This window comes from Octopus sinensis, linkage group LG3 (assembly GCF_006345805.1).
Source record: "Octopus sinensis linkage group LG3, ASM634580v1, whole genome shotgun sequence".
Lineage (NCBI taxonomy): Eukaryota > Metazoa > Mollusca > Cephalopoda > Octopoda > Octopodidae > Octopus > Octopus sinensis.
Window position 1 is genome coordinate 19539643 of NC_042999.1, and position 11384 is coordinate 19551026.

Here is an 11384-nt window from a genome sequence, read left to right on the forward strand (position 1 = left end):
GCATGTCCTCTGCAGTCACGGCCCATGATTCACTGCCGTGAAGCATGGCGGTTCACACACATGCATCATACAATCTACCTTTCACTCTGAGTGAGAGACCCTTTGTCGCCAGTAGGGGTAGGAGCTTTCTAAACTTTACCCAGGCTATTCGTATTCTAGTGGTGACACTCTCTGTGCATCCACCCCCACTATTAACTTGGTCACCCAGGTAGCGGAAACTATCAACTACTTCTAGTTTCTCCCCCTGGAGTGTGATGGAATCTGTTTTTTTAGTGTCTGTGGTGTCTATTGTCCCTATGCATCTGCCGCACATGAAAGCTATCTTATCAGTTAATTTCCCTTTGATGTTGCTGCATCTCTTATGCGTCCATAGCTTACACTGGGTGCATCTTATGGAGTTTCTACCTACACCTTTCTTACAGCTCGAGCAGGGCCACCTGCCCGATGGGGTGTGTGCTGAGTTCGCCTTTCTGCATACTATAACTTTGGTCTTCGCTACATTTACTCTAAGGCCCTTAGATTCTAACCCTTGTTTCCACACCCGAAATTTCTTTTTTAGTTCCGGTAGTGATTCTGCTATGAGGGCCAGGTCATCAGCATAGAGGAGCTCCCAGGGGCAACCTGTTTTGAATTCCTCTGTTATTGCCTGGAGGACTATGATGAATAAAAGGGGACTGAGGGCCGAGCCCTGGTGTACCCCTACTTCAACCCGAAATTCTTCACTATATTTGTTGCCAATCCTAACCTTGCTGACAGCCTCTCTGTATAGAGCCTGTACAGCCCTTATTAGCCATTCGTCAATCAACAGTTTCCGCATCGACCACCAGATAAGGGATCGGGGAACCCTGTCAAAGGCTTTCTCCAAGTCCACAAAAGCTATGTAGAGGGGTTTATCTTTAGCTAGGTACTTCTCCTGCAGTTGTCGGACCAGGTATATAGCATCAGTGGTGCTTCTACCTGGCACAAAACCGAACTGCATCTCCTATTTGAAAATGATACCAGGCTTACCATCCCTACAGGAAGTGCAAAAAATCGTGTTAACTGGAATGGCTCATGTACTGAGAAGAGCATTATTGCTGTGAAAACAACATCCATTCATGAATTTATTAATTTATTAATTTTTTTAAATACATATTTTACCTGTGAATTTGCATGTGTAATCTGGGAATGCATGCAATGAGCTTCTCTGCCCTAGGTGTATGGAAAACACTCGGTGAGAAACGGAAGAAAATTTGAAGAAAGAAGGAAGAAAAAAAATATAATAATAATAATAATCCTTTCTGTTATTGGCTCAAGGGGCCTGGAATATTGTGGGAAAGGGTTAGTCAATTGCATTGACTTCAATGCTCAACTGATGCGTATTTGATTGACCCTGAAAGAATGAAAGGCAAAGTTGATCTCAGCAAAAATTTGAACTCAGAATGGAACAAAGGTCACTAACCATTTTGTCTTGCACAAATGGCAAATGATGAGGACAATAATAAGGATGATGATGATGGTGATAAGGGGTGTAGTGTCCTTGTAATAGTGGTGTAGAGGTGGTGGTAATATAAAGGAAGTAGTAGTAGTAGTAGTAGTAGCAACAGCAGTGCCAAGAGCAGCAGCAGAATCAATCATACTAGATGCAGCAGTAGTAGTAATAGTAATAGTAGTAGTAGTAGTAGTAGTAGTAGTAGTAGTAGTAGCAGCAGCAGCAGCAGCAGCAGCAGCAGTAGAGTAGTAGTGACAGCAGCACCTGAAGCAGTAGATTAGTAGTGACAGCAGCAGCTGAAGCAGTAGAGTAGTAGTAGCAGCAGCAAGAGTTGTAGTAGTAGTAGTAGTAGTAGTAGTAGTGGCAACAGCAGCAGCAGCAGTAGTAGTAGTAGTAGAAGGAGGAGGAATAGATTTTTCTGTTTTTTTCTGTTTATTTCTTTTCCCAAGAAATACAAAACGAAAAACAAAAAAAAAAATTCAAGAAACGTGCAAACAGTTAAAAAAAAATACAAGATAAAGAATCGGATGAAACATTAAAAATCCTAATTTCCACAGACTTTACCAATCTGAGAAAGTAGACTTTCCATTTCCCAAAAGAATTAAACTTGTAATTACATTGTACTATTTCAGCAAAGAACTTCATAAATAGAATATTATCAATAACAACAACAACAACAACAACAACGACAGTAACAATAACAAGAACAAGAACCATCAGTTGTGAAGATTATGAAAACACAAAAAAAAGAATGAGAAAAAGAAAAAACATGGACATGAAGAAAACTACTCAGCAGATGTTTAAAATCATATATACTCTTTTACTTGTTTCAGTCATTTGACTGCGGCCATGCTGGAGCACCACCTTTAGTCGAGAAAATTGACCCCAAGACTCATTCTTTGAAAAGCCCAGTACTTATTCTATCGGTCTCTATTGCCGAACCGCTAAGTGACGGGGACGTAAACACACAGCAGCATCGGTTGTCAAGCAATGCTAGGGAGACAAACACAGACACACAAACACACACACACACACACACATATATATATATATATACATATATACGACAGGCTTCTTTCAGTTTCCGTCTACCAAATCCACTCACAAGGCATTGGTTGGCCTGGGTCTATAGCAGAAGACACTTGCCCAAGATGCCACGCAGTAGGACTGAACCCGGAACCATGTGGTTGGTTAGCAAGCTACTTACCACACAGATTAATAATAATAATAATAATAATAATAATAATGATAATAATAATAATAATAATAATAATAATAATAATATAATAATAATAATAATAATAATAATAAACCATGCTTTCCATTTATGTTTGTTCCTTGTCGAGCCATGCCTGGCTCATAAGGGCCGGTTTCCTGGTTTCCTTGGCATATAGGTTCCCCACCTGGATGGGATACCGGTCTGTCGCAGGTGAGCTGCAAGATGCAGGAGGAAAGAGTGAGAAAAAGTTGTGGTGAAAGAGTCAGCAGAAGTTCGCCATTACCTTCTGACGGAGTCGTGTGGAGCTTAGGTGTTTCACTCATAAACACACACATTGCCCGGTCTGAGATTAGAACCTATGATACCTCGACTGCGAGTCCGCATCTCTAACCACTAGGCCATGTGCCTCCACTTCCATTTATGTATGTAGGTATATATACATGTATATATACATATATATATATATATACACTTATATATATATATATAGTTAATCCAAACATGAAAACACAAAGAGGAAAACACAACACCGCGAGGATGTGGAACAAGTATAGTATTATTGGACGCTTAGGAAAGAAGGAAAGAAAGAGGGTTTAACGTTTTGAGTGGAGCTCTTTGTCAGAAACATAGGAAAAGGAAAGATCCAAAGAAGGGAAGACAGAGGAAAAAAAAATCGCCAACGGTCACAAAAATTTAGATTCAGTTGAATATGGTACTTAAGTTAAAGGCACCAGAATTTAGTATGGTATTATCCATATAATTCAAAATGGGGTGATTACAATCAAAATAAGCAACAAGGATATCCAGAGGTAATGCAGTACGATCGTTTCATGCGACACCATTTAATTGAGCAATGCAAATATTACATCAATTTTAAAATTTAGAGCAATCTTCAGCTGCATAAAAATATAGAATTTAGTTAAATTCGAAGGATTCATTTGTATAATTTTCTTATTATCCAAAATCACAATAGTCAAAGGACATGTTTCATCAACAACATCATAGTTGTAACTGATATTTTTCCACAGGAAGACACTGCTTATCATTGATTTTATTTTGTTATTCAGATTTACTAATGGGGTGGGTGGTCTAGTTCTAATTTATAGACTAGATTATCAAGTCTAATAGAAACTAGAATCTATCCTTTATGAATAGGGTAAAAGGACAGTTTAAATGGCAGTCATAAATCAAGATTTCTTTGAAGAAAACCATTTGGCTCAGTAAGAATATATTTCAGCCAAATTTGCAGGCTAAAGCTGATGGGGTAGAGAGAGTAAAACTTATAATACTTAACTATTTGACAACCATAAACCCAGTGTTATTTTTATATTTTTATATGTTATTTTAGAGAATTGTATTTACACACACAAAAAATATTTTACACAATAGAGGGATGGAGAATAGAGAAATAATTCCATATTTCTATAATTTCTATACTAACTTAATATATATTTATAGTTAATCATTCAATAGTAATTTTTGGTAATAATAAGTTAAATTAAAGGAATATGTTAAAAATGTATATATTTTTTATATGCTAATAATCTTAGAGCAAATTTGTTGTATTATAAAATAAACAGTGAAATAGTTTTATATTGGCTGAGTATGAAATTTATAGAAATATATTATAAATAAAATGATATAGTGAGTAAATAAGTAAGAAAAAGTGGTTTAAAATTAAAATAAAGAAATGAAAATGAATATAATAAAAAATAAATATAAAACTTTGTAGAATATTATAGACAAGGGGTAGAACAGATTTGTGTTCTAAAATCTTATTATAAGATATACCTACCTTATTCATATTAATAGGTAAGGTAAGTTGTTAGAAGAAATTTTTTTATAATTCTATAATTTTTAGACTAAAATTTATATTTACTTATCATGAGAATATCTATAAATAGTGTTTAATGCCAGGTAAAGAAATGATCAAGTTATTGGGCAAAAATTATATTTACTCTTTTACTTGTTTCAGTCAACTGACTGTGGCCAAGCTGGAGCACTGCCTTTAGTCGAGCAAATCGACTCCAGGACTTATTCTTTGTAAGCCTAGTACTTATTCTATCAGTTCTTTTGCTGAACCGCTAAGTTACGGGGACGTAAACACACCAGCATCGGTTGTCAAGCGATGTTGGCAGGTACAAACACAGACACACAAACATATACACACACACATACATATATATTATATATATATACGACAGGCTTCTTTCAGTTTCCATCTACCAAATCCACTCACAAAGCTTTGGTTGGCCCGAGACTATTAGTAAAAAATATTTGCCCAAGGTGCCATGCAATGGGACTGAACCAATAACCATATGGTTTGTAAGCAAGCTACTTACCACACAGCCACTCCTACGCCTACGGCTATATGATGATTTATAATTATTAATTGGTACTTATAAAATGTTACTTATTTATTTATAATTTATTTTTATAAAGCTTTCTAATACATACAAAGATCATGAGGGTAGAGTTGTTTTAGAGAAATAGAAACCAAGTAACTTAGATATTATTATCTATTTTTAACAGGTTTTGAATATTGATTAAGGAGATTTAGAAGATTTTTTAAAGAGATTCCCAGTAAATAAGGCATTAATTGACTCACATACCAAAATCCTTAAAATACAATAGAAGGGAGGTAACCAAAATGTAATTTTAAAAATGAAAATGCAATTATTTGTTTATATGGAGATCCTATATTTTATATTAAGAGTAAAGTATGGTTATATGGGGTATAATAATTTAGGCTTATTTAAAGGTAATATTTATAATATCGAAAAGGATTAGGTGGAGTAGAATACTTGTAGAAATAGATGTGAAAATTACCAAATCTTTAAAACTTATAGTAGAGTAAGTATACAACTTACAATATCTGTCTCTTTTACAATCTCTTGAACAAGCCTCAAATTGTGTAGGTCTTTACCTCAATGAGTCCAAGACTGAATATGTAAACAAGTGCCTGTCCAACAGTGATTTCATCATCCATACTCTCAACAATACGCTCTTAAATATGGTTTCTGATTACAAGGATATTACATATCATCATCTGAAAAAGATTTTCTAACTAGAAAGGGTATGGCTTGGTCAGCCTGTAATGATATGCATAAGATCTGGTCATCAAATCTAAGTAGAGATTTCAAACTTAAAATCTTCAAAGCCACAGTCGAACCAATTCTACTATATGGCTCAGAAACCTGGACGTTATCAAAGAAGCTTGAGAGGCGGTTGGATGGAACTTACACTCGCCTCCTTATGAGAGCTCAAAATCTCTCATGGAAGCATCATCTGACCAAAGTATAAATGTATGGGGAATTACCACCTGTATCATCTCTTGTGAAAGGTAGAAGACTCCAGTTTGCTGGACATTGTTGTAGAGCTGAAAATGAGGTAATTTCTACTGTTCTCCTCTGGAAGCCATCTACTCGCGATACCAGAGGGCGCACACTCTCCTACCCTGATGTAATCTCCAGGGATACAGGCATCCAGCAACAGGATCTCTGTAATGCTATGATGGACCATGAAGTCTGGCGTAGCATGGTAAATTCCATTGTCTCGACCACGGTCAAACAATGATGATGATACAACTTAATAACTTCATCATCATCATCATCGTTTAGCATCCGCTTTCCATGCTAGCATGGGTTGGATGGTTCAACTGGGGTGTGGGAAGCCAGAAGGCTGCATCAGGCCCAGTCTGATCTGGCAATGTTTCTACAGATGGATGTCCTTCCTAATGCCAACCACTCCGTGAGTGTAGTGGGTGCTTTTTACGTGCCACCAGCACGGGGGCCAGGCGAGGCTGGCAATGGCCACGAACGGTTGGTGCTTTTTACGTGCCACCGGCACTAGGCCAGTCAGGGTGGCACTGGCAACGTCCACGTTCAGATGGTTCTCTTACGTACCACCGGCACTGGTATCACAGCTGCAATTTCCATTGATATTGATCGATTTCGATTCTCACTTATCTCAACAGGTCTTCACGAGTAGAGTTTTGAGTCCCCAGAAGGAAAGGTATGCATAAGTGGACTGGCACATCCTGGGTTATGGTCTCACTTGTCCTGCCGGGTTTTCTCGCACACAGCACACTTCCAGAGGTCTCGGTCTCTAGTCATTTCCTCAGTGAGACCTAAAGTTTGAAGGTCATGCTTCACCACCTCGTCCTAGGTTTCCCTGGGTCTGCCTCTTCCACAGATTCCCTCAACCACTAGGGTATGGCACTTTTTCACCCAACTATCTTCATCCATTCTCGCCACTTGACCATACCAGTGCAAACGTCTCTCTTGCACACCACAATTGATGCTTCTTAGGTCCAGCTTTTCTCTCAAGGTACTTACACTCTGTCGAGTATGAACACTGACATTACACATCCAGCGGAGCATACTGGCTTCATTTCTTGCGAGCTTACACATATCCTCAGCAGTCACAGCCCATGTTTCACTGCCATGTAGCATGGCTGTTCATTAGATATATAAAAGTTCAACAATAATTCTTCTGCAGTCACTTAATACAAAGACAATTTGGTGTACATAGGGCCTTATTTTTCGTACAAATAATTATTTGTAGTATCTGGTATGTAACTAAACTCCTGTTTGTAATTTGAAGCGAAATTACACCACTGTCACTAAACACTATTTTAAAGTGCAATTTTTATGGTTCAGAATTGCTTTAAATGTATTTGACCATAAAGATGCTTGAAATTTAGTGTTTTTTGATATTTTTTAAGGTAATAATAAAATTAGTCATATCTATTTCCATGAAGTCAGAGTGCGCTAAGTTTCCATGGCTCCGACATCCAGCAGCATGAAAATAGGTCCTAGAAATTTTATTAGTATATGAAAAAATACTAAATTTCCAACATTTTTACGGTAGAGAGTTACAAGAGGTAATATTTTATTCTTTATAACAAACACTTAGGCTTTAACACAGAAGGAACAATACAAGGACAGATACAACACCTCAGTGGGGACAAAAACATAAAACGGATGACATGAAATGTATAAAATGAACAAAATGATATTGTCCTCATCTTGTTTGTTGATGAAAAAGCAAAGTTGACTTCAGCAGTATTTGAACTCAGAACGTAAAGACTTGAAATACCGCTAAGCATTTGATCCGATGTGCTAACGTTTCTGCCAGCTCACTGCCTTAAATATTCTTTTCTACTCTAGTGCAAGGCCTGAAATTTTGGGGGAGGGGGCTAGTCGATTAGATCAACCTAAGTATGCAACTGGTACTTAATTTATCGACCCTGAAAGGATGAAAGGCTAAGTTGACTTCCACAGTATTTGAACTCAGAATGTAAAGACAGACGAAATACTTATTTCTTTACTACCCACAAGGGGCTAAACACAGAGAAGACAAACAAGGACAGACAAATGGATTAAGTCGATTATATCGACCCAAGTGCGTAACTGGTACTTATATAATGGACCCTGAAAGGATGAAAAGCAAAGTCAACCTCGGCGGAATTTGAACTCAGAACGTAGTGGCAGATGAAATACTGCTAAGCATTTCGCCTGGCATGCTAAAGTTTCCGCTAGCTCACCACCTTAAATTTTCTTTTCTACTCTAGGCACAAGGCCTGAAACTTTTGGGAAGGGGACCAGTCAATTAGATCAACCCGAGTACATAACTGACACAACTGGTACTTAATTTATCAACCCTGAAAGGATAAAAGGCAAAGTCGACCTCAGCAGTATTTGAACTCGGAACACAAAGACAGACAAAATACCAGTATTAATATTGGTTGTTTTCGATATTATTGCAAACACATTATTTGTTCAACATATTCTCCTTAACAAATTATTGTTTGCAGCTGTTCTGACTGCATCCAATCAGTTCAAATGTAAAATGTTATAATGTAATGAGAATTGTCAAGCCCTCCTGACTGAGATTTTATATACAAATTAATCACAGCGAGCTTCTTAATAAATTCCATTTCGTTCAGCTAGTTTCGATGTAGAGTTGGAGAATAGCTTAACTGATGGTTTATCTATTATGACTGTTTGCTTACATGTCTGTGATGGTTAATACCAGATTGAACGGCAGTCCTGTGGCTAGGGGATTATTCTTCAGCAATGACATGTCGTTGTCACTGGCATCATCATCATCATCATCATCATTACCATCTTCATCATCATTACCATCTTCATCATCATCATCATCATCACAATCATCTTCTTCTTCATCATCATCATCATCATTGTTTAGCATCCGCTTTTCATGCTGGCATGGGTTGGAGGATTTGACTGAGGACTGGTGAACCAGATGGCTGCACCAGGCTCCAAATCTGATCTGGCAGAGTTTCTACAGCTGGATGCTCTTCCTAACGCCAACCACTCCGAGAATGTAGTGGGTGCTTTTATGTACCATCGGCACAAGGGCCAGTCAGGCGGTACTGGCAACAGCGATGCTCAAATGGTGTTTTTTATGTGCCACCTGCACAGGAGGCAGTCCAGCGTCACTGGTAACAACCTCGGTCGAATGTCTTTTTCATGTGCCACTGGCACAAGTGCCAGTAAGGCGATGCTGGTAATATTCACACTCGAATGGTGCTTTTTACGTGCCACTGACACAGAAGCCTGTTAGCTGCTCTAGCAACGATCACGCTTGGATAGTGCTCTTAGCGCTCCATCATTTCCGTCTTCATCATCATTACTATCTTCATCATCATCATCATCAACATCGGCAGCATCATCGTCACCATCTTCATTCATTCTCATCCTCATCATCATTATAATCATAATCGTCATTATCATCACCATCATCACGTGTACTTTTCTATGCTTGCATAGTTCAAGATAAACGTACGTTTTTTGGTGGTGGTGGTAATGATGATGATGATGATGATAATGACAACAACAAGAACTGTGGTGGTGGCAGCGGCGGTGGTGGTTGCAGCAGTGGTGGCGGTTGTGGTGGTGGTGGTGGAAGTGGTTGTGGTGGTGGTGGTGGCAGTGGTTGTGGTGGTGGTGGTGGCGGTGGTGGTGGTGGTGGCAGTGGTTGTGGTGGTGGCAGTGGTGGTGGGTGTTGCAGCAGTGGTGGTGGTGGTGGTGGTGATAATGATGATAATGATGATGATGATGATGATGACGACGACGACGATTATGATGATGATGATGATGATGATGATGGTAATGATGATGATGATGATGATGATGATGATGATATTGATGTTTATGATGAAGAGGAGGAGAAGGAGGAAGAGGAGAAGAAGGAAGAGGTGAAGGAGGAAGAAGAGGAGGATGACTGCTAAACCATACATGTTCTAGTTCTGGACTGCCTCAAACCCTAATGGATGATTGTGACAGAGCTTCAACTCAGAAACCAAAAGCAGCACATTAGATATTCGTAAAGAAATCTGTCAGATAACTTTAATGATTGCCAATGCACTGTCAACAAATTCATGCATCAAAAGATCTGCTGAGTTGTATGTTTTTGTCATACGACGTAATTTGTGGTAAAATTAACCATTAAAATTGAAGAAGCAAGTCGAAAATATTTCAATGGTTTCATGAAAAGAAAGAATAAAAAAATTGACTTAGCAAATGACAGCTGAAAATTAGCTTTAAATGGCAACTAACCAGAGCAAAGTTGTTCACTGAAGATTACATAAGTGGATCATTGAGTAGAACAATTTCTCTACTATTAGAAGTCTTAACAGTTGAAAAAAAATACAAGTGTTTCAGACATTGGTATTTACAGGAACTTTCAGACAAAAAAAATTTCTTTCGATACATATTTATGTAGAAATTTGTAAAAAATGGTGGAAAGCAGATGCTAAACGTTGATCTTATGCAATCAAATGTAATTCATACGTCACCAAAATTGTGATACTAATTTTTAAATTTTATTTCATTTTGTTTTATATTTCTATAGAAGTCTTTAATTGTTAGCAATTTAATTATGAATAATGTTGAAAACAATTTTTTTTTGTTAATTGGAAACAGTAAAAACAATAAAGGAGACATTTCAACAATTGAATAATAATAAATTTACAATATCAGATAAAAAAAAAAAGGTTTTAAATATGGCTGCCGTTACTTCTAATTTGATATTTGCCTTCTTTCTGACTATAGTAAAATTTTGACCGTGCATGTTCTTTTCTTTTTTGCTTTGCTTTTATTACCAAACAGATATTTTCATTTGTATGTTAAGTAATGCTTGAAGACAATTATATATTAAAACTGCATAAAAGAATAAAACAACCCATGACATTGATAATAACCCTTTTTACTAAAGGCACAAGGCCTGAAATTTGGCCGGAGGAGACTAGTTGATTACATACACCCCAGTGTTTCAATGGTATTTAATTCAATGGTTTAATCGACTCTGAAAAGATGAAAGGCAAAGTTTGCATTTTCACGCTTTTTTGTTTTTTCTTAAAATCTGGTACATTTTCAATAGGATTTTTTTTTTGCTGATGTAAACAAGCCAACATCAGTTACCAACCAGTGGTGTAGGACGAACAAAGACACACCACACACACACAACACACACACACACACACACACACACACACACACACAACACACACACACACACACACACTCATTAATATAGTTTTCTTTTAGGGGTTGAACTTAAAGTAGATAAAGCTATAGACAATAGAGTATAAATATGGTGTTAAAGAACCTTTTGGAGCCATCTTCAACATTTTCTATCTGAAAGGTTTTTTAACCAGATATTGGC